Raw genomic sequence first — 18,394 nt, 5'->3', positions numbered from 1 at the left:
TACTGGAGCCAACTGGTACAGCCTCTCAAAGCCAAGTGCTCACATCACCTCCCAACTCCAGCGTTGTGTGAGGTCATATTGGCATTTTGAAATTGGTCATGGAGAGAGTATTTATACCATAGAAGTTGGCAAATGGTACAAATCAGGTCTCTCTGGTTGGTAAACATTTACCAGCACAATACTGTGACTCTTCTAAGTTTTCATAACACTCTGAATACTATTTATTTCTTCATTTATTCACTGAATATTTCCTCACTGCCTACTCTGTGTCAGATACCAGTAGTTGCTGAGAATATAAAGGTTGGCCAATCAGATAGTTCCGGTGGTCATGGAGCTTACAGTGCTGAACGGGGAAGACGGACCTTAGTCAAATATTCACATATAAAATATAAAATGATAACTTTGTTAAAAACAAAAAATGCTTTAAAAATGTATACTAGGATAATTGACCTAGTCTAAGAAGATTTTCCTGAGCTAAAATATGAAGGATAATTTTGGGCTGAGGAAGGAACAAGGTGAAGGAACAGCATTCTAGGCCCAAGGAACAACGTGTGCTGTGGTCAGAGAGAGCATGAACCTCAGGAGTAAGGGAAAGAAGACAAGTGTGGCTAGAAGGCAGCCAGGAAGCTTGGTGGGAGAGGCAAGTGCAGAGCTAAGACCACACAGAGTTTTAAAGGCCCTACCAAGGAGTTTCACTTTTATCCTAAGAGGAGTAGAAAGCCACTGAAGTGTTTTCAGCAGGAAGACCACATGGTCTGGTGGAAAACCAATACAACATGATGGTTGAGAAATCAACTCTGGAGCCAGGTTGCCTGGCTTGGAATGCTGACTCTGCCACCTACTAGTATCCTACTAATTTTTCTGTGCCTCAGTTTCCTCACGGGTTAAGTGGTGATAAAAATAATACATACCCTACATGGCTGTTTAGGTAATTGTAAAGCTCTGAGAATAGTGCTTGGCACATCATAAGTGCTATGGAAGTTCTTGTTCAATTAAATAAATAAAACCATCTTTGATAAGATAACTGAATGTCCTGGGTAGCCTGTGGTCTAATAGGGGATGCAGACATAATAATTACAGCATGAACTAAGCACAAAATATACGGTAATACAAAGATGAGGAAGGGCTTGCTTTCCAGTGGCTATGATGAGCAGAATTGAGGGCATAAAGGACGTTCCAGTTGGAGAAAGCAACACTAACAGCCATGGAGATACGCAAACGTCACTGTACTCAGAAGCTGAAAGCCTAGTGTAGGAAACAGATGTGAATGAAAACCAACGGGGAAAAATATATGGTAGAAGTGTAAGTAAGGAGTGATTAACTTTAATTCCAAAGTAAATGGGAGGTTTTATGGAGGAGGGCCAAACATCATGGTTGACTGCATGGGCTCTGGAATCAGGCCTGCTCAATTTAGAATGCTAACTTTGTGCCTCACTGGTTGTGTGATTTGACTTCTCTGATCCTTAGTGTTCTCCTCTGTAAAGTAGAAATAATAATAATACTACCTAGCTCATAAGAATTCATAGTGAATGCATAAAAGTCTTAGCATAGAGCACTCGATAAATATTAAGATATTATTACTATTACATTATGAGTTGAACCTTGAGTGACAAGAACTTTGATCAGCACTAAAGGAAGAACATGAGCAAAGGCCCAGAAGTTTAAAATCATCTGGCACATTTAAAGAACAGCAAGACAGTGCCACTTCAAGTATGGTCATCACTGCCAATCTGTGAACTGTTTTTACTGGTCCATGATGAGATAAATACAGAAATCGAGAGTAAACATTTAGAAGTTAGAAGAAAACAAAGACAAATGGAAAGAGTAACTTTATACTTGTACACTCAAAATGAAAACTGGGGCTTGTAGTTTTTATGTCTCGTTTTTACTTTTTCTAGCAAGTTTTTAATAGTTTCTTACAAAAATTACAGTCCATGACTGTTACAATAAAATCTTGTCCTTTGCCCCAGATAGTTTGAGAAAAAAGTAACTCAGTGAAGCTGGATAGAGCACCAAAGAGATGAACCTGGAAGAGTAGGGCCAAGATCACATTGTGAGGAACTTCAAGGAACCTTGAATGTCTCAGAGTTCACACGTTATACGTGGGCAACAGGGTTATTAAAAGTTTAAAGAGACTGTTAATTGAGGGTTACACATATATAGGTTGCACCCCCCCCCCCCCCCCGTGAGCATGTGGTTTTCTCCCTCTCTTTAAAAAAAAAATATTAAGTTTATTATTGAGAGACAGAGAGACACAGAGTCTGTGCAGGGGAGGGATAGAGAGAAGGGGAGACACAGAATCCAAAGTAGGCTCCAGGCTCTGAGCTGTCAACACAGAGCCAGACGCCGGGCTCCAACTCACAAACTGCGAGATCATGACCTGAGCCGCAGTCCACCGCCCAGCCAACTGAGCCACCCAGGCGCCCCTCCCTCTTTTTTCTTTTTAATTAAAAGATTATTTTTCTTTTCTGGTTAAGAGGAGAGACTGAATTGTTGAGAGACCGGAACTGCTCCGTGTTTCACATAGGTGACGGTTTGTATTTGATGACAGTGCAGTTAAATAAAGAATTTCAAATTTATCAAAACAGAAAACCTTGAAAACACGTGAGCACACACTTTGTGACCAGGAATGCCTGTGACTTGTTGAGATAAGCTACACCAGGTGATCAGATGAGTCTCCTTTCTTCTTGGGCACCCTCATACAAATAAGGCATAAACTGAAGATTATCGACTCTTCCAGATCTCCCTGCTTGGGTCACCTCCCTTGCTATCATCCTCACCACTTGTCCAGCAGTCCTTCCCGGCTGGACCCGGAGAATCACGGTTTAATAATCAGCATCTGACAGCTAAGCATGGGGTTTCCAGACTCCTTTAGCCAGGCTCAGAGACAGACAGAAACCGGTCAAGTTTTCTGTTTGGCTTCACAGCCCCGTCCATCCTAACCTACCTGCTGGGCACACGCCACGTCTGCCACGTCTTATGTCCTACCTGAGGCTGCACCTTGGCAAACACACTGTGGCCCAGAAACCAGGCCTCCGGGACCCATCTGGGTCTGAGGGCGACTCCTGAGCCCCCATTGGCCATGTATAAAGAAGCAAGGGCTAGGGGCCTAAAACCCAGCGTGTGGCTCTCGATTTTCCAACGGGAGCCAGAACTTAGGTGAGGCTCCAAAGCGTTCTGGAGGTGGCATTCCGGCCGCCGCTCCTCGCCTCCCGCCCCTTGCACTACCACCCCCCCCCTTCTTGCCCCCTCCCTTCCTTGCCCCCCCCTTGCCCCCTCCCTTCCTTGCCCCCCCCTCCCCCACGTCCTCCCCTGTTCGCCTTTCCGCCCGCGGCGCGGAGGGGCAGGGCCGCAGTCACCCGACGGCAGGGGACTAAGGGCCCACGGGCGCGTCAGGGGTGTGGCCGCCGCCACCTGAAAGCTGGGCCGCGAGCCTGGCCCCCGGCACAGCCGCCACAAGTGCCGCCGCCAGCGCCGCCGCCGCCGCCCCGGAGCGGCCCTCCAGGTGCGTTCGCCGCAGGCCGGCTGTGCCCGCGGGGGGCCGGGACGAGGCCCCCGCGCTTCCCGCGAGCGGGCTGAGGGGGTGCGGGCCCCGGGGATGGCTTTCTAAGTCGCTCATTCGTGGGAGCGACTGACGGACGGGGCTGGGAGGCCACGGGAAACGGGTAGGCCGTGCGGCTTCCGTGACGAGGGAAGTCCGGGCCCAGAAACGGGAAGCCGGGCGCCGGCGTCAGGGAGGAGGAGGATTCTGCTGAGCTGTGGCGAGCGCGGCCCCTCCAGCCGGCCCAGGCCGCGGGGCTGCCCTCCCCACCCCCTCGTCTGGACTGCACTCCCGGTTCCCCTGGGCCTCCAGGGCGCTTTAGCCCAGCTCCTTTGAGGAGTTTTTCGCCTTTTACCTTGTGCTTTCGCTTTTGGTGTGCACGTCTAGGCTCCACTCAGACTCCAGGTTCCCGGAGGGCAGGGCCTGTGTGGCTTGTTACCGGCGGGCGGCTCGGTGGTACTCCTTAAGTAATTGAAGGAATGAGCCAGGGCCTTTGAACTAGAACTGGTGCGTTAACACCTGAGTAAGTGCATGCGTGCCTGCCTGTGAAGTAGAGCCCGGTGAAGGAATGCACGAGTGGATGTAAATACTAAGTGGAGGCAGTGGAGACAGACTCACAGAGCATCTTCTAGCGGATCGTTTTCCAAAAAGTTGTGTGAGTGTTGCTCAGGCTTTTTCTTGCTTGCGTTTTGCTATCTGGTGTGGACTTTTGAAGAATCATTGTCACTATAATATTATTCACTGTATTTCTGAAAGATCAGGGTGAATCTAAAGGTAGAAACACGTGACTCTGCTTTTAGTAACTTGTCAAATCAGACATTTCTCTTGAATTCATGTTTGTAAAGAATCTTGTTAGTTTTCCTGAGACAAGTACTAGCGGATTTGTGAGTGACTAAAGGAGACTGAATGTAGCCCAGAGAGGGAAAATGAGAGACATCTGTGCAGATGCTTTGCAAGCTACAAGTGGTTGACTGCTTTAATACAATTGGTGACTGCATCAGCTCTATAGGTTTCCAGACTTGAGTTCCAGAAAAGCCAGATGACTTTGGACTTGTCATTTGATCTTTTTTGGGTCTCAGTTTTTTAACCTCCAAGATGAAGGACGGTTGGTGGGACCCCTTTCTGAGTTAGACTTCTAGGATTCTCTTTCGTTAGGTGTTAAAGGTGAGATTGTAGGTGACTTCATGGAATTCTGCTCACTTCAGCCAATCTGTTTGGGATTCTGTAGAATCTTGGCCCTACTTTCTTCTCTGCAAATTGCAGCTCATTCCTTATTCTCTTCCACATCTGTTACCAAAGGGCCTGGGAGCTCAAGATGAGAATAATAGACTCTGGGGTGGAGGCGAGAAAGAGAGGCAAAATTTTACTCTGCATTGCCAGAGGCTCCTGGGCCTGGGTCTAACTTGTTGCCAGTGCAACCCAGCCTGACAATGTCATATATCTCCAGTGCATCTGGGGAATTGTATCAGTATTAATTTGCATGCATTTGAAATTAGTTATTATAGATCACAACATTTTGGAGCTGGAAGGGCCTTGGAGATTTTTTAATGGCACTTAAAAAGTCATTTTACAAACATATTAAAATATTTTTTGCATGCTACATTTAACAAACTCAAAGTCCCAAATGTGTTAAGTAAAAGAAAATTAATGTTACCTACTTCGGTTCTTTCAAGTCTGTTGGGAGACGTGGAGCCAAAAGTGGTACTTGGTGAAAAAGACCAACTTTCTGGAACTCCTTTCCCAAAGAGCCAGTTATGGGGTCATGAGTTGTTCAGGCATGGCATGTAACAAAAGTTGATATTTATGGGGCACTGACCGTGTAGCAAGTGCTGTTATATTTAATCTTTTTACTTATATTGCCCCATTTAATCCTACTATAAACCTAAGAGCTAGGTACTGTTGAAATCCCCATTCAGCCTTCCGAAATAGAAACTGCTTGGAAATGGGAAAGTCAAGTACTCAAAATATAGGCAGAGGCAGGGTTTTTCCCGGAAATGTAGGCAATCCCTGCTAGGAGAGTCTGTGTGATGTTAGAGGATGGGGTCTCTAGGATATGTATAGGATATGTATATATGAACTCTGGGGCATTGTGAGTAGGTGAATTTAGGGTGGGGGCTTAGGGGTGGAATGATTAAGACTGGATTGTAGGGAATTGGTTATTTCATTTTGAAAATTATTGAATTCCATTGGGACTCTGGTAGACTCTGATACTTTCCCTAAATGCACATACATCCTAATTTTAAACATATTCAGACTTTAACCTAATTTAGGGAGTGTAAAATGGGTGACATCAAGAGCTATCATAAGCTTAAGAGCTTTGAACTTTGAGTACAGAGCATTATTATTTCTTAGGCTAGCTTTGGGTCCTTGTTAAGGCATTGCCTCCCAACCTCCTTTATAAGAATGATAGCTCCTATTGCAGAAAAAGTACAACTGAGACTATATCCCTGTAATCCAGGGACAAGAATGCAGGATGGGTTTCCAGTACCTTTATAATTAATTGACAAGAGCAAAAGAGGAAGAGAGAGGCCCATAAAATAAATGGAAAATTATTTTTTTTCTTCTTTGTCAGTCACGTTTAGCTTCTGAGACCTATCAGTGGCCACTTGAAAAACTGAGAGCAGATGCCAGTTTGATTTAGCTCAGGAGGCCGAAACTTTCCGCCCTGAAGGCTGGTATGATAGAATAGGCCTTCCCATTGCTCACAATGTTATGAAAAAAGCATTAAAGCAACAATTTTTATTACTTGCCCTGGAGCTAGAGCTTTAAAATGTACTTTCTTCTCCCCCTACCCTCCCTAAACCACTTAGCTTTTAAAAACAAACAACCCATTCATGTGTTTGCCTCAGTCAGATTATTAGCCCTTTCTCTTTATTCCTGGGCCCTGTTTCTTTAATGCAGCGAAGAAGTTGGACTGGTATGCTTCTAGGTCTCTGGAATTTTTCTTTAGCTATTATTTTGTTTGTGCATGTTAATTTCAGTGACCATTTATTGAGTGTATCCTATGAGCCAGATTAAGATGTGTGAGATACTGAGTTTAAGTAGGAAAGTGACCATTCCACAAATAATTGAATCATGGGGTGATGTGAAAGTGGGGCCATTCATTCCACTAGCAAAGAGCTATAGTTAGAGCTGGGAAAGACTTCAGAGAGCAGGTGAATTCTGAACTGGATTTTGAAGCTTGAAGGCCAAGAGGAGGGAAGACGGCATTCTAAGCAGGAAGAACTACACTGACAAGGACAAGGAGTTTGAGGGTATGAGGACTCCCACTCCGGGGGAGAGACAGGGGTTCAGTGTGGCTGCAGTAGAGAGGTCTTGTGAGGGTGGGGCCGTGTTATTTAAACTTTTTTCACAGCGTGGAGTATCTTTTTTAGAGTGTATTTTTTTAAGCTGAATTTTTAATTAGAGTTCTATGATTGTATTTTCTTTAGAAAATAGCTCCAGCATTAATGCTCTGAAGGCACTGGAGATGGAAAAGCTAGAAGAAAGCCAGAAGAAAAGGAGGATGCTGCTTCTGTAGCACAAATGAAAGAGGATAAGGGTCTAAGTTAACACAGGTTTCGAAGATATTCAGAAAATAGAGAGGGCAGGATTTAATGACCAGCTGGAAATGGGAAATAAGGTTCGGGGTTTGCTTGGCTGGGTGAATGGAGATGCTACTAAAGAGGCTAATAAATATAAGATGAGGAATATGTTTTAGGGGAAAGACAGTGGAGGCAACTGTGGAATATCTAGGGGAGGCTCCACTATACAGCTTTGACTGTAGCTGTACTGCAACATCATACCGTCGAGACCTGCCAAACGTTTCAACAGGTCCTTAGTCTGAAAAGAAAAATCAATTCAATAAATGACTTGAAAAGAAGGAAAAAACCACACTGGACTTGGCTAAGGAACATTGCATCATATTTCATGTGAATTTGTTGGAACTCCAAATCTTACGTAAGTTCCAGTGAAGGAAAAAAAGTTGGACACTCAGACAATGAGGGGTTACCATAAGCCACCAAGAGAAACTAAAATAGAGCAATATAGATGGAAGTGTTTCAAAGGAACAAAGATAAGCAAATGGCCGGAGTGTAGCAGAGAGGATGGATGTCTGTAGACACAGGTGTAGGCAGGTTTGGAATACAGAGATTTGAGCTGGCTCTTCCAAATAACTATACTTCTTTAATGGTAAGAATACCACAGGCTTTGTTTGCTTGTCAGGAAGAGACAAGTAGGAGATTGTTCAGAATTGCTGGGCAGAGGGTTTGATCTTTGCAGAGAAAGTGTTGGGAGACTTTGAACTAAGGGAAGAATAAAAGAGGTAGAATAAGATAAAATGAAAAGGATAATGATTAGGAGGTATTTTCAGAACATTTAACTAATTCTATGACAAATAGTCGCTAACAAAGGAAAAGGTAGATTGATATAGTATTCTCTTAGTGTTGTGGCATTAGCCCTGCTTAGAAAAAAGGATATATTAGCATGGCATTTTATATTTAAGTGGAATTTTTACATTTGATTGTTACATGAACCCTTAAAACTAGGTGCAGCCAGGCACTATTATCTTTCTTTTATAAAGTAAAAATCTGGGTATTAAGCAGGCTGTAGTTTGCCTCAGATCCCATGGCTGGCAAGAGCTCCAAGCCTTTGATGTCCAGTCCACTGCTCTGTCCATTGTATTAGAGCCTTGCTTTGCCTTGGAACCCTGGCCTTTTACAGTGTATCTCCTCTCCTCTACCATGTCACATCGTGTAACAGTAAAGCAGATGCTATTTGAAGGCCAGGAAAGGCAAGATTTCTCAGGAGAGAGGCAGTGATAGAAAGTATCCTTAGCACAATTCTGCTGTATACTATAGGGATGGTCATGGATGGTTGTGTATAGAGAGTATCTGTGGAAATCTAATGATACTTTCAATACAATAGGAGAGTCTCCAATATATCGTCTGATTAAATCTTCCATGAGGCAAATAACCCCTTTATAAAGTGAACAATTAATCACTCCTTACTGGCTTGTCTAGATAAATCCCGACTGTCAAATATGGGGTTTGCTTAAAGCAAGACACATCTGCAAAAAGCTACATCTATTTTGATTATATGATATGTTGAAGACTTTTCTAACGTGGATATCAAATATGGAAATGGGGATCTGGACCTGGATCCCTTAATGATTAGAGACCAGTGAAAACATATTGTGCGTAATGATTTGCAGTTAAATCCATCTAGCTACCTTCACTGCTTACAAAGCATCGACAAGTAGGACATTGGTTGGGGTGAAGCCCAGGACTGGCAGTGCTCTGGTCTGATGGTGGGAACCACAAGAGACAGTCATGAATGTAAACGTAAACAGAATGGGCCAGAGTAGGGAAACCAAAAACTCTATGGGCCTTGAATTCCACATCATTAAAATGAAATCAAGTATAATTTAAAAGAAAGATTATTATACTAGACCCAGAGTTTTATGTTGATGAAAGATAAAATCTGTAAGGATGACAGAATAGTTGTGACTTTTTTGTGGGCCAAGCATTTAAAAATATTTATTCTCAAAACATATAAAGGCAATGGTCAGGAGTGCAAGAATATGGCCAAAACTTAAGGAGTACCTTAAGATCTTTTTTTACATGACAAATCAAGTAGACAAAAGACAAATGGTAGGATTGAATAATGTAACTAATGAAGTTGAAGAATATAATTCATAAAGATGAACAGGAATGTAGGAAGTTCCAATAATATGACATACCTAATATTAATAAAATAATACAATTATTTATATTATGTGTGAATATATATGGGTGTGATATATATATAGGTACACATACATAAATCTTATTTTTATTGTATATGTGTGTGTATATATGTGAGATATATATATCTATATGTTCTTTGAGGGCAGAACATGGAAGTCTGCACTATTCTGACATTTCAGTCCCTACTTAGTCCAAATTTCAGGGTTTACCACTTAAGTTACTCACCAGCACCCATGTTATCTAGAACATAGAGTGTCTCTCTCTATATATATCTCATTTGCAGAAAATTCATTTCTTCCTTGGAACATTTGTGAAAGATTGTAAAAAAAAAAAAAAAAAAAAAAGCCAAATGAAGATTTCAGTGAATTCTAAAGGCTTATTGGCCTAGTGCCTCAGTCCTCTGGTTTAGTCCATGTTCTTAGTTTTGTAATAGGTCGAAATGACAAAAAGTAAACATCTTTCTTTCATGATGCTGCTAAGGCACTCATGTGTTCATCTTCCACCTTCATATACATTGTTCTTTTTGTGCCCAGAACATCATGTTGATATTCTATTACCATTATTAAAAGACATGGGATCTACGCTATCCAAACTAAATGCGTTTGTTACATTTGATTAAGTTTTCTCAATCATTAATTCCATGTGTATTATATTGCAAAATTGTCCATCTCAGACATCTGGCTCTACTTTTATAGGGTTTTTCTCTTCATTAGTTGTTCTGAACTGACGTTTATAGAACTAGTGGCCATAGGAAGAGTAGAGAACGTATGAAGGATCACCAATACCAGTTAGGTCCTTTGAGGGCAAAACATGGAACTGTGCACTATTCTGACATTTCACTACCTACTCAGTCCAAATTTTAGGGTTTGCCACTTAAACAAATCACTCACCGGCACCCATGTTCTCTAGAACATAGAATGTTTAAGAATATGGGCCAACTTTCCTGTGTTCAAATCTCAGCTCTGCCACCAACACCTGTGTGACCTTGGACCAATTACATATACTCTCTCTGACTCATCTTCTTCATTTGTAACACAAAGGTAATAATTAAACTGTGTCCCAGCCCTATTCCCTGGAACCCGTGAATATTATAGGTTATGTGGCAAAGGAGATGTGCAGATGGAATTAAGATTGCTAATCATCTAAGTTTAAACTAGGAAGACCATCTTGGATTGTCTCGGTGGCCCAATTAACAGTGGAAAGGGCAGAAGAGGAGTCAGAGAGTTAGGGAGATGTGACTGTGGAGAAGTGGCCAAAGAGATGCAATGCTGTCTGCTTTGAAGATGGGGGAAGGAGGCCTTGAGACCAGGAATGTGGGTGGCCACACAGAGCTGGAAAAAGACAGATATTCTCTTCTAGAGCCACCAAAAGGAATGCAGCCGTGCCCGCACTTTGATTTTTACTTGGTGAGTCTTGTGTTGGACTTCTGACCTACAGAACTGTAGGTTAATACATTTATGTTGTTTAAGCCTCCAGGGTTGTGGTAATTTGTTAGAGCAGCAATCGAAAAGTAATGCATTATCCTGTAAATTTGTTGTAGGATTAAGAAATGTAAATAAACATCTAGGACAGGCCCGCCACATGGTAAGTGCTGTCATTATCAGCCACCATTATTATTATTCATTGGTAGTTTAGTTTCCCTGGTCTTTGCTCCATTGTCATAGTTGTCTTATGATTATCTAAAATTGTTGGAATCCCCCGTGCCCTCAACCTGACCAACACTGGCCTGAGGTGTTTCTCACTCTCATGGCAGTCCATACTCAGTGTCCTGCAGTCTGTCAGAATTACCACATAGGTATTTTTACCAGTTTATGGCTCCAGTGGCTTCTGCTCCAGCTAAGCAGATTGGGACTTTACCTGTCGCTTCAGATTTTAGGGTGGTGGTTTGCGCTGCAACCTTAGTACCCTGCTAGGTCGAAGGAAGGTTGCTGGTTTTCATTTTGTTCTGTGTTATTTGTTGTCATAAGGGCCCGAGTGATGACTTTCCAGCTCTTCCGTGTTGGGGCCGGAACTAGAAGCGAGGGCCATGCTCTCGTTACCCCGTTGCTTGAAGAAGCTCCTCTGTCCTCAAGAGATCTTCATCTCTACACCTGAATTCTCTCTGATTTCTCTTCTCTGGTTTTTAACTCATTAGTTTCATTCCCAGATATGCTGTTTCTGTGTTTTCTGTTGTGGTCAATGGCACCTCATTCTACAGGACTGTAGGTAATGTGATGTGTCTGAAATACAGGGTACAAAACAGCCTCAAAATGGGGGAGCTTATCCTTAACTCTCCCCTTTTCCTCGTCCTCCAAAATTAAGAAGTCAGCAAGTGCTGTTTATGCCTACCTGTTACAGCTCCTGAATTTTTCCGTCTCCCCCTCCTACCATCCTTTTCTGTTGTTGCACTAGTCGTACCCCTTACCGTCTCTTGCCTTGGCTGGGCAGAATCTTTGAAACCACTTTGCCCTCCACACTGACTTAAGAGTTGGATCGCAGGCTGGCTCATACTATTTCCCTACTCAAAAGGCCTACATTTTGAGAAACTGTCTGTGGAATAAAATCTGAATGCCTAATATGGCATGTAAGGTTCTTAGAAATCTGGCATTAAAATATATTTCTGGGTAGCACGTCTGGGTGGCTCGGTCAGTTAAGGTCTGATTCTTGGCTTCAACTCAGCTTATGATCTCGCGGTTCGTGAGTTTGAGCCCTGCCATCTGGCTCTGCACTGACAGTGCGGAGCCTGCTTAGGATTCTCTCTCTCTCTCTCTCTCTCTCTCTCTCTCTCTCTCTTTCTCTCTCTGTCTCTCCCTTTCTCTGCCCCTCCTGGCTCGTGTGCATGTGTTCTCTCTGTCTCTCAAAGTAAATAAACTTTAAAAAAAATGTATTTCTGGGTGCATTCATGTTTTTTTCACTTACTGTATTAGTTCATCAGCACCACCACCACAAACTACCAAACTGCGGGACTTAAACAGTAGAAGATTATTTTTTCACAGTTCAGGAGGTTGGAAGTCTGAGATTATGGTGCCAGCATTTGGTTTCTTCCCAGCCCCGTCTCCTTGGCTTGCAGATGGTCATCTTCTTGCTGTTTCCTCACACAGTCTTCTTTCTGTTCACACATATCCCTGGTCTCTCTCTGTGTCTAAATTTCCACTTGTTATAAAGACCCTGTTCAGATTGTACCAGGGCCCACCCTAATGCCCTCGTTTTAACTTAATGACCTCTTTAGAGGCCTTATCTCCAAATATAGGCATTTTCTGAGCTACTGAATTAGGATAGGACTTTAGCATATCAATTTTGGTGTGTGTGTGTGGGTGGGGGGGGGGCACGGTTCAGCCCATAACACCTCCCATATTCCTCCTTGCATTCTATGTGTGTATCAAGTCACATCATGAGTGCATGTCATGACCTGGGAGGATTTTTAAAAATAGTGATTCCTAGGCCAACCTAACTGTAGGTCCTGAATCAGTAAGTGTGAAAGGGGCCTGGGGATACATTTGTTGTGTGCATGTGAGTGTATTTAAGTTTTTCCCTATTGATTTGTAACACCCCAGCTTCCCCAGGCTCTTTATCCTTTCTGGAGAACATATTACAAATGTTCAGACTTTTGCTCATGGTTGTTCTTTAACTAAAAATACCCTGCCCACTATACAGCTATGAAAATTAATCTATCCTGCAAGGTCGAACTGAAATACCATCTTCTCTGTTATTTCTTCCTTATTTTCTCCTGTGACAATCCTGTAGCGCTTTAATCATTACTTTATTGTGAGTACATGAGAATTTATTTCCTTTTATATGATAGTTATCTGCCTTCCTCTTTCACTAGCTTCCAGGCCAAGGATGGCATATTCCTTATTTCTGTATATCTGAAATATTTACCGTTGCTCTGAACATAGTAGGTAATCAGTCAATATTTGTAGTATGAATAAGTGAATGAACTCATTAATAAATGATCAAAAGTTTTATGGCTTTTTATACAGTGGAGACCACTGGGTAAGGAAATAAGCTTATTGAATATGAAATGAGTAGCAGGATTTTTATTTTTGATGTGGGTTTTTGGGGGTTTTTTTTTTTGTTTTTTGTTTTGAGACAGAGACAGAGCATGAGCATGGGAGGGGCAGAGAGAGAGGGAGACACAGAATCTGAAGCAGGCTCCAGGCTCTGAGCTGTCAGCACAGAGCCCGACGAGGATTTTTATTTTTGAATTAAATATTCTTACATGATACGTGAACAATGTTTTCTTGAAGAAGGTATTTGAATCGGAAGAGGATGCAGTGAAAGCATTATAACAATTTGTGATAATGGCAGCTTTTTTTGCATTGCATTTTCCCAAGCAGACTGTGAATGGTTCAGTTCTTAAACATGAAAGGATTCCCCAGTGTCCATGTGTAGAATATCCTTGTTTATCCTTCCAACTGAGAACTGCTTCCTTGTAGCTGGCATGTTAAAGTAAACTTGTTTGTTAGCTGAGCTAATACGGTGTGTTTTCCTGGGTCAATGAATAATAGAAATAATTCTTGAAGTAATTGTGTCAGCTAAGACCTGGTTTCTGGGCAGGGATCTAGAGTCTGGCATTTTCTTTTTGTTAGTTTTCAAAAACTACTAAAACTTCAACACTATACTTTCTAGAGATGGAGTAGTCACCTCTGAAATCATTTCTCCAAAGCCTTTTTTGAACCAGGGCAGGCAGTTGCAGAGATTGGCAGGGGAAGGACTGATGTCTACTCATGGGGGAAGAAGGACTTTGCTTTGAAAACACAGATAAGCCTTTGGATGTGGAAATTTACAAGGCTCAGAGAGCCCCGAAACATCTTTAGAGGCCGAGCTCTGCAGAATAATGGGAGGCTGTGTGCTGGCTTGGCATTGGAGCCTGTCTGGCACCAACCACACTGTAAACAACTCTTCAGACATTTGCATCTGCATACATGACATTAGATTTTCAAAATATCCAATTAAATACTTGTCAATGGGAGAAATGTTTGTTTCTTCAGCCGACCTGGTGTCAGCCTGGCCTTTCTGATGGAGAAGCATTTCAGCTGATACTGTTGTATGCCCTTCCTTTCTGGACCTGATCTTGTCCCTCTTGTTCAGACAGAATTCTTCCTGAAAGCCATGGAGACTGTGCCAAGCTGTGGACCATGGGATTCGGTTAGGTGACTAAAGAAAAATATTGAGGCTGTGAGTGCTTCTGAAACGCAGGAAAACCTCCTCGGTGCTTTAGTTTCTTTTGCATGGTTCTAAACATTTTGCGCTTGAATATTTATAAAAGTGGTAGCAGCTGAGAAAAAGTGAAAAGGGCAGTGCTGATATGTGGTGTGTTCTTTTTTTACTTAAATATAATTCTCCTAAGGGCTGGATTCATTTGCTCAACCTTTCAACACATATATTTTGAACAAGTGTTAACAGCGGTGTTGTGTGTGTATGTGCGTGCGGTGTAGGTACGTCGCTATCCTTGTTGACAGACACAGAAATATTCAGCCAGAAGTCACTGTGGTATAGCAACGAAGACTTTGGACATATGATATAGAAACACAGGGGAAGAGAGGAAGGAAATAAAGGAGAATCAAATTTAGATCATTTGTTAGAAAAGCTTGAGTGTACAAGGAAGTAGAAAGCTGTGTGGCCTAAGCAAATTTCCCAATACTGGCCTCAGTTTATTAATCTCTAAAATAGGGGATATACTATCAAAAACGTCGAAGGTCGTCAAGATTAAATATAATGATTGATGTCAACTGCTTATAGTGGCACTTTCTACATTGTAAATGCTCAACAAATGTTAGCTAATAATGAAATACTAACCTTTTGGACAGAGGAGGTTTAAGCATTCCTGTGTGGTGAAGGAAAGGAGCCAGGAGAGGGAGAAAAATTAAACGATTGGTACCGTATGAATAGAGAATTTGGCTTTGGAAAAGAGGGGGGGCACATCCCTCACTGGAGCATGAGCTGGGAAAGACTGTATAAAGGGATAGAAAAGTTTTGACTTGAGGATGGAAAAAGTCAAGGCATCTCATGGTTATAATATCGTATCCTGAGTTATGTAGAAGAGGAGAGCTTTTGCTGAGCATGAGGGGAGTAGGATGGAATTTGGGGCTTAAGGCGAGTGGAAAAACTTCGTAGCAGCTGCTACGGGGAATCTGATAGGGGTCAGTTGAAGATAAATATGAGGGGCCGAGCAATGCAGAGGACCCGGCTGAGATCAGACAGCCATAGTGTATAGTGGAGACATTTGGTATGATTAGGTAAATGTTGATGGTGGTATCATGGAGCAAGCAAGCACAGAGAAAATTCGAAATTAGTTTTAAGGAATAGGCAAGTAGGTGAGGAGGAAAGGCAGAGGCGTTCTAGGGTGCTAATGAAAGCATTTTGGAATTGTTAACCACCAATTGTGAACTTGGTTGTGAACCAAGATTAATCTTAAATGGTGAGTTGGGTGGATAGATATATAGTCAGACTGGAGATGAAGAGGTGTCTTAGTTCAGGCTGCTGTAACAAAGTTCCATAGATTGGGTGGCTTATAAATAATAGAAATTTGTTTGTCACAGTTCTGGAGGCCAGAAGTCTGAGATCAGGGTACAAGCATGATGGGTTCTGGTGAGGGCCCTCTTCTGGGTTGTAGACTGCCAATTTCTCATTGTATCCTCAATATAGCAAAAAAGAGGGTTCAGGGGTTTTCCAGTCTCACTTTTATAAAGGCAGTAATCCCATTAATGAGGGCTCTACTCTCATGCCCTAATTACTTTGCAAATGCCCCACCTCCCAGCACCATCACATTAGGGTTAGGATTTCAACATATGAATTTCAAGAAGACTCTTCACTTAGACAGCCAACAACAATCTAGCTGCTACTCTGTGCTGCATATGTGCTGAGTGATGGAGCTATAAGGTTGAAGGAAACACAATTCACTTTAAAAGCTCAAAACATTTATTGAGCTTCTAGTATATATTGGGTAGATAATCTATTTGACATCAATCTTTCCCTTGAAAATCTTTAAGGCTAGTGACATAATTTGGATAATTTCAATTTAAACTGTGGTAAACTTTGAAGGAGTTAAGAAGAAGGTGCTGAGATATCACGCAACCTGTGAGAAGAGGAGCCGAGTCAGGAAGCATCCTGGAAAAGTGTGTCTCAGCTGGCTCAAGATAGGATAGTGGGGGTGAAGAATGACAGAAAGGGAGAGGACAGAGCAGAGCAAGGGGACTGATGTGGCCAGGGCAGATAAGAAAATGTTTCAAAGAGAAGGTGGTAATTGAGACGAGTTATGTATAACACTATTGCTAAGTGACAGAAAAAAAGAAGACCCGAATTAAAGCGGTGAACATTTTATCAGTAGGGACAGAAGGAAGAGAATGTAAGAGGATGGAGTGATGAGATTTAGTGGCTGACTGAGTATGTGGGGGAATGAATAGATGATTTTGTACCTCATATTTTTTAAATGTTTATTTATTTATTTTTGAGAGAGAGAGAGAGAGAGAGAGAGAGGTTGAGAGAGAGAACAAGTGGGAAGGGGCAGTGTGAGAGGGAGACACAGAATCCAAAGTGGGCTCCAAGCTCTGAGCTGTCAGCACAGAGCCTGACATGGGGCTTGAATCCACAAACCATGAGATCGTGACCTCAGTCAGCAAAAATCAGATCGAGCCAGAGTCACATGTTTAACCGACTGAGCCACTCAGGTACCCTGATTTTGTACTTTTGAACCTGAATGATAGGACAATTATGATTTCATTAGCAGAAAGAGGGAAATCCTCTTTCTAAGTTAGAGAAGATTTGGGGGAAGTTGATAAGTTTGGTGATGTTGAATCAGAACATTTGGTTGTAAGTGAAAGCAATCCAACAAAAATGAGATTAAACCTGAAGAGGGAATCTGTAGCTTTCATAACTGGAAAGTTCAGAGATATAGCTGGCATTAGGCATGGCTAGATCCAGGACACAAGTGATGTAATATAGGCCCATGTCTATCCCTACTGTCTATATTTCAGTTTAACTTGACCTACTGCAGATAGGCTTTCAGTATACAGTAGGCAAAATGGGTGCCTAGAAGTCCTAGCAATCTCAGTGGAAACAACTTCTTCCCCCCCAACCCCTATATGAACAATTTATTTTACCTGTCTTAAATATAATTTTGAAAACATGAGTTATTATAGGGGTGCCTGGGGGGCCCAGTCAGTCAGGTGACTGATTAAGTCTTGATTTCAGCTCACATCATGATCTCGGGGTTGTGAGACCCAGACCTATGTAAGGCTCCATGCCCAGCGTGGAGCCTGCTTAAGTTTCACTCTCTCTCTGTCTCTCTCTGTCTCTCTCTCTCCTGTGCCCCTTCTCTACTCGTGCTCTCTCTCTCTCTCTCTCAAATAAATAAATAAATAAATAAATAAAACCATAAGTTATTGCAAATGTGCAATCTTCAATGTAGTCTGGTTGAGGGACAGAAATACTATAATTGTCTTCTAATAATTTGAAGTTAAGAGTATGTATATTTTCCAAATTTATTTTATTTTCATGAATTTGGAAAGCTATCGCTATTCTCTTAAACATCTTTCTACTGAGTTTCTCAAATTTTTATTCCGTCATATATTTATACCATTTTAATCACCACCCCACTCATTGGATTTTTCTGTTACTTTTTACTGATTAGAAGATTTAAGAAAATCCTTTTTAAAATTGCATTTGCATTGTCTTCATTTGCCATTGCATTTACTGTAATTAGTGCAATTAATACAAATAATTCAACCAGCATTTATTCAGCATCATTTTTTGTTACAGATGCTGAAATATGGAGGAAATCAGAATACACAGATATTTAAAGCTCCTTTCAAAGCAGTCATGATCTGTCAGAGACAAAAATGCAAACATAAAATTCAGAAAAACTGCAGTGGTCTTCAGGAAGAAAATGTTCCTGCTTTCTTGAAGGGAGGCCTCAAGGGCGTCCCTCAGGGCAGAAACAGTGCAGTGGCAGGTCAGAGAGCAGGATTTGGGGGGAGAAGGAAGAAGGAGTCAGGAAGTTTTGAGCATTTGTATATGGAAGGATAGTAAGTTCTGGCAGAAATAGGGAATCTTGAAGGAAAGACTTTGGGGAGAGAAGATTATGAATTTAGTTAGGCTTTGAAAGGATCCACAGATAGAGGTACCTAGCAGGCATTTGAGAATGTAG

General features: G+C 42.1%; 1 protein-coding gene across 5 annotated transcripts in view; it reads left to right on the top strand.

The window, feature by feature from the left end:
- The first annotated feature begins 3,354 nt into the window (after window positions 1-3,354).
- CPQ (carboxypeptidase Q) overlaps window positions 3,355-18,394 on the top strand; it is a 483,553-nt gene continuing 468,513 nt past the window's right edge. For all 5 annotated transcript variants that reach the window (XM_053208531.1, XM_053208529.1, XM_027064174.2 and 2 more), the window contains exon 1: window positions 3,355-3,505. The gene's annotated coding sequence lies outside the window, so the exon portion shown is untranslated. The remainder of the gene's footprint in view (window positions 3,506-18,394) is intronic.

This window comes from Acinonyx jubatus, chromosome F2 (assembly GCF_027475565.1).
Source record: "Acinonyx jubatus isolate Ajub_Pintada_27869175 chromosome F2, VMU_Ajub_asm_v1.0, whole genome shotgun sequence".
NCBI classification, from domain to species: domain Eukaryota; kingdom Metazoa; phylum Chordata; class Mammalia; order Carnivora; family Felidae; genus Acinonyx; species Acinonyx jubatus.
Note: the sequence above shows the minus strand (reverse complement) of the source record. Positions and strands in the feature narration are given on the sequence as shown.